The sequence below is a fragment of the Giraffa tippelskirchi genome, chromosome 3 (assembly GCF_054371585.1).
Source record: "Giraffa tippelskirchi isolate mGirTip1 chromosome 3, T2T-mGirTip1v1.2.pri, whole genome shotgun sequence".
Taxonomy (NCBI): domain Eukaryota; kingdom Metazoa; phylum Chordata; class Mammalia; order Artiodactyla; family Giraffidae; genus Giraffa; species Giraffa tippelskirchi.
This window is the reverse complement of record NC_137277.1, coordinates 85,162,409-85,168,557: the sequence shown is the minus strand read 5'-3', so window position 1 is coordinate 85,168,557 and position 6,149 is coordinate 85,162,409. Positions and strand designations below refer to the sequence as shown.

Sequence of the window (6,149 nt, the reverse complement as noted above, 5' to 3'; positions counted from 1 at the left end):
AGCAGGAGCAAACTGCTGCCAGGACACCCTCGAGGAACCAGAGCTGAGTCACAGGACCCACAGACACAAGGCCCAGACTTCCTCGGGGCAACAGAAAGGATAGAGGATCAGAGAGAAGCAGAGGTCCCCCAAAGCCCTCGTCCTGAGTCACAGCAGCCCTGCCGGAACAACACTGTCAGCCCCCTGGCCTCAGACACCACAGGAGGACTCTGAAATTTTTGAGGAGGGCACCCCAAACCCAAAGCTCCCTAAGTGTGGGGCACGGGGCAGAGGGCCAATTGTCCTTGTCTAAGGGTAGAACAGTAACTTGCCTCATGGATCTACTTATTTTGTGTGTATCCATTGAGTGTTCACCCTTGATTGGAAATTCTTTAAAGAGAAGGATTACATTACAAACATTTTCTGTATTCGTCACAGACTCCAGTACTAAATTCATACCTGATGCCCAGTGGGTAACTGTAGACCCAGAGACTGGATGAATTCTTTCCCTGGAAACAGTCTGAGAAATGCTGGCTTAGGGGTGACATTCGCAGAAACACCACACAAGAAATTGATGTTGCATCATTAAATTTCCCCTTTGCGTGAACCTTCTGGTCTGGTGTGCAGTCATCAAACAGCCTCTCGTACGACAACTAGGACTCCTGCTGTTCCATCCGTATGCTTTCACACTAACATTCTGAAATGTCTTTCTAGCCATGCCAAAGAATATGGATGTTGTCTTGTAGTCTAGAATCTTTTTAATACTCTGAAAAATCACTTTCTATATCTTTGTACTGATAATATATCTCATCATCCTTTTGCAATGAGTGTATGTTTCTGTATGTACGTGTACGCGTATGTGTGTGTGTTAGTGTGTATATATGTGTGTCTGTCTTCCCCTGGCTTTCACGGGAAAACACTGAAACAATTAATTGCTCTACCCAGGCTTCTAATTCTCTTTCTCTCGCCTGCTCTCAATCTTCTGGCCAATTTAGCCTTTCTCTCCCTTTTTGCCATTTCACAGTGAAACGGCAGTGTTTTCACTTTTGAGTGTCATTTCATTACATTTCGAAAGCAACCATCCTGTATCCCCAAATTAACTCTTGTCTGGCGGGAAGTGTAAATGGCTTATCAACGCATAATGTACTTTGTCAAAAAAAAATCCTTACTGTAATGTATATTTCCTCCTTGTTGTGCTCTGGGGCATCAATTAATGTCACTAGCCTGACAATCCCCTGAACACATCCCTTTGACTACTGATGCTGGTGTGACATTTCCTGACATGTGGGCAATGTTTTCTACACGCGGCTCACTCCTCTTGCCCTTCATTTCCATGACATTCTTGTACTTGTTTCCTAGTCCCTTCTCCTTCTGGGGACAAAGAGTGTAACAAAAGTAGGTTCTTCACAGACTATAAACCACACAGTATTTCTTTCTCTTTTTCTATCTTTCTCTCTCTCTACTTTTCCCGTAAGAAACCTACTCAAACTTGAAAAATAGTAAAACAATACTATTTCAGCCCTTTTAATATTCTCTTGGTTGTTCAGTGGTTACATTTTTAAAGAAAGTCTTCAACCACAAAGCTTCCAAAACTGACAACTGCAGAATAAGAGGCCAAGATTTACATAATTCTTTTTCATTTTTTAATAGACATTATATGGAACAAAAGGGACTTCCATTTTCAAAGGATATACATGGGACACTCTCCAAGAACGGGAAGTGAGACTAAGGTAGACCCATCCTGAGTCAGGAGGGTTGACCCTCGGGAAATAAGCGTGATTCACTTTCCTATAAGCATAGACAGCCATTGTGCTGGTATGGAACAGAGAGCAGTTCAGAGACGAGTTAGAGGGGAATTACATAACCTGGGTTCACACGGGACCGCAGGTGGGGTTTCTTATTCTAAAGGCCCTACCTGCCGCTGGCATCCTGGAAACCCCTTGGAGACAGCCACCTGTGTGTAGGTACTCAAGTACTCTTCCCCCCATGCCTGTATCCTCTCTTTTTCTTCCTAGTTGGAATGTCAGAGGTAACTTCAGTCACAAAAGCATAACTGATGGTCAGTGGGAAAATCTAACACACTCTTTCAGAGCATAGAATTGTTTCCTCACTGCGAGACCCTACACATCTTGAGATGGATGGAAAACACAAACCAGACAGAAAGAAACCAAAGAGAAAAGCCGCTACAAAGAAATGGAGAGATTTTTGTTGCATCCCTACAGAGTTTGTGTGAGAAAAAAAAAAATTGCTTGTTTATAGGAATTTGACCTTAAAAACCTCAAAGCAAAGAAAGATGCAATTTGAAGGCAAAGCCTTTTCCTTAGATTTTTAATGTCAGTTTTGTAAATGGGTCAAGCCAAAGTGAGGTAAGAGATCAGTAAATTGATTTTTTTTTCCTCCTAGGAATAAGCTTAGTCCCACAATTCTTTATCAAGGTAGGGTCTTACCCTAGATAAAAATATTGTTATTCTGAAAATAAACTTAAGGGAGAGAGAGGAAGGGGACCTAAAAGGATTATGGTGTTAAAACTTCAAAGCCTTTTGCTTTTAAGCACAAATTCTAATTATCATTTAAAGGATACTCTGGACCAACCCTTCCAAAACCAAATCAGGAGGGACATCCAAGGCAGCAAAAGATATTCCCGTTGACAGTCCAAGAAAGATTAGAAGCAACCCCAAGAAAAATCTACATGGCAATAAATTGATCCAGGGTCTTCACCTTTAAGCCCCAGTTAAACACTCCTGACTAGCAAAAGGGCAATTTTGTAAGACAGAAACATTGTCTGAGCTCTAATGAAACATTTCTGCCCTGCTTTCCCTAAATTAATAAATCCAAGAAGAGACCTCAAAAGTTTTATCAAGGTAGTATTTCTACAAATATAACCCTGGTAACGTCCCCAGGTCCCAGGTCTGACGATGCCCAGTGTTACTGATGCCCGGAACATGTTTCTGCTTTGATATTCCACAGCGCTGAGCTACCTGGAGTGCATCTACATAAATCAACAAGGGGTAAAAGAATTCTAATAACAGTAACAACCACATCAGATTCAGTGATTGAAAACTGCAACTATGTTTTCCAATCTGTTTGCAATGGTAGAGTGTCATGATGTGGAATGAAAGCCCTTGGATTATAGTCCCGGTGTCCACACACTTCTGAGGTCCTGTTTGCATCAAACTTAAAGATGACTTGATTTTTAACCTGCCTTGTGAGCTGAAAGACAATGTATTTATTCAAGGAGAGTTCTATAGAGGTGAGGCAGATGATCCTCAGAGACTCTACCATAACTTTTCCCCAACTGCCATTCATTAAACATGTTCCATCTCATGAACCATGAATCACTTCATTTTTAAGTACTCTTTTATTTCCTTTAAATTTATCTAAAACTTTATTAGATTCCACTGGCACCATCCTGACAGACAGCCCGCATTCATTTTAAAGCTTCCCAATGGAGAAGCATAAAACATTTAAAATCTATATTTGATCTGACAACAGCAGCACAGTGTTTGAATTAGAAACAGATTAGACATAATTGAAGATAAAGAGGACGCAAGCACCACTCCCATTCTGGTGAAGTGGGCTTTAAATTATCAGATTCATCCAGAATACATTACCGAGAAACATTGAATTGTTATCTTTAGACAGCCTTTTCTAAGAGTTTACAATTTCTCAGTTCAGTGAAGCTTACCACCAGCTTGTTATCAGAACAAAAAACGAAAAATCATTCGGTTCAGGGCACACAACTGATCTCACCTCAAAAAGTAGACATTTCCTTCTGATAACAGACACTTCATTGGATTGCCAAGAGGTACTTCATGCACAATATTTTCAGGTCCTTCCACTTCCTAGGTAATTCCTGAGGAGGCTACAAATTGGCATTGTTTACCCACAGGGCTCCTGCCAAGCCTGCCTCCAACTTTAATTAAACAACCCACAGGCCATGCACACTCACTCACACCCGCATGACCACACACATGCTTGTGCATACCCATGTGAGTGTGTGCATGCATACAAGTGCAAGAGTGTATACACACAGGTACAACCTTGGCATTGCGAGTCCTTCCACCATTCTTATTAGTAACAGAATTGCACTTGTTCTCAGTGTCTCGTTGCAGAAAGACTTAGAAAGGAGATGGGGAGGTCAGGAAGGTAAGGAAAGTGGAGAATTTATTAAGCGACAGCACCTGCCCGAGGTGAGAGCAGAACAGGCATTCGCAGGTGAGTAGCTACCCTGAGTTTCTTTGGGAAGCTGGTTATGTGTGGCATATAAATGAAGGGATGGGCTATTCATTGGGGAAGGAGGGGTTTGGGGGTTGTATTTCCTGATTTTCATCCCAACTCCATCTTCCCAAGGGAAGCAGGGATTTTTGTCCTTTTTTAGCTTTGATCTAAAGCATCATGGCATCAGTGCACGATGGGTACTTCTTATCTGCAACGCTAATTTTACTATAACGAGAGCATAAAGGAGTAAAAGGTTGCATTCCTTCTCTGCGATTCCTGCCTTTCCCCACTTTTCTTTGTCTGGCTCCAGGATACCTATCGCCCTAAAATATGTGGTTTCCTGTCAGTCTGGAGGTTCCTGCTTCTTTTTATCTGCCCATGGACTGCTCCCTCATGATTACAAGTTGCATGGTTTCCTGCCATCTGGCCCCCACCCCACTTTCTCTGCTCATATCTAGCTACCTGCCTGCTGTAACACTCCAACCCCTCGAGGAGTCTGGACCCTTTAAATCTTTTCAGAGGCAGAGGGCCAACAGTTCATCTTGTGTAACTGCTTGAAGCTGAGTGTGCAGGTCCAGATCTCCTTGCTATCTGTTAGGTATAGGGGTCTCGGGATTGCAGAGGTGGAGAGTGGGGAGTAGGAGGAGGCAGCAGCCTTGTCCACGGGTGTTGATGGTCCCCTTCTTCAGGTAGGATGGATTGAATCCCTGGTGTAGCATCATTTGAAGTAGCAGTTGCTGTGTTCTAGACAAGAGAAATTCAACTAGGTAGTTAAAAATACAAGGACCAAAGAGAAGGATGAGAAATATAGTGGCTATGGAACCTAGAAATGGGAGAACCCAAGACCCACCCCTTAAGGGTCTCGGCCCATTCTTGCTTCCTTTGATTATACCTGACTATACCAGGCTCTCAGACAGCCTGGCCATCCTGAGGCCACTGAGCCCAGTTTCTTGGAGAGACATGTCCCTGGTTGTGGAACTGGCCCCACTTTTTGGGTGAGAACTTTCAGGGTAATCCCTGTTTTTCTGAGGTAAATAATATTCAGATTTGGAGTTCCTAGGACTGGGGCACTAATCAGGGCAGTCTTAATCTGACCAAATACTCTTTGTAAATTCCCTGTCCAATCTAGAGGTTCTGTGTGCAGTCCCTTCAAGGCCTCGTACAGCAGTTTTGTATGAGACCGAACTCAGGGATCAAAATCCTACAAAATGTAGCCATTCCTTAGAAGGTTCTGAGAGGTTTCTTTGTGGTGGTTGTAAGTGGAGGATTGTCTCCTTATGCTGGGTCATAAGGATGTGCTTCCCTGGTCTTAGAACATGTTCGGGGTAGATGACTCTCTGGGAGGAAATTTGGACTTCTGTGGGGATACTTTTTTAGGCTTCCCTGGTGGCTCAGCAGGTAAAGAATCTGCCTGCAATGCAGGAGACCTGGGTTCGATCCCTGGGTTGGGAAGATCCCCTGCTAGAGGGCATGACAGCTCACTCCAGTACTCTTGCCTGGAGAATTCCATGGCTACAGTCCATTGGGTTGCAAAGAGTCAGACACAACTGAGAAACTAACAGATACGTTATATCTGAGATATTTTATATCTCCCAGAGCCCAGGAAATTAAGGACCTTAAAGTGTTTTGGTGAAGCTTCCTTTGACAGGCTGCAGATAAGGAGGTCGTCTACATATCAAAATAATGCGCCTGTTTTCATTTTACATTGCCAAACAGGTGTGGGGTGTCCCAGGATCCCTGAGGAAGGATAGTCGAGGTATACTGTTGGGTTTCATTAGTGTCTGGGTCAGTCCATTCGAAAGCAAAAAGGTATTGAGAATCAGAGTGAACAGGTAATACAGAAGAAGGCAACTTTAAGATCAAGGACTGTAATAGCTAGCTTTGAGAATGGAAATATAATGTTCAGCCACAAAAGATATACACCTTCCCAAAGATAGGGACATAAGGAAGAT

General features: G+C 43.0%; 1 long non-coding RNA gene across 1 annotated transcript in view; it reads right to left on the bottom strand.

Annotated features, from left to right (window-relative positions):
• Positions 1-1,611: 1,611 nt before the first annotated feature.
• Positions 1,612-6,149, bottom strand: part of LOC145540862 (uncharacterized) — a 63,632-nt gene continuing 59,094 nt past the window's right edge. The window contains exon 4 of the long non-coding RNA XR_014078602.1: positions 1,612-4,941. This is a non-coding gene — a long non-coding RNA (uncharacterized LOC145540862). The remainder of the gene's footprint in view (positions 4,942-6,149) is intronic.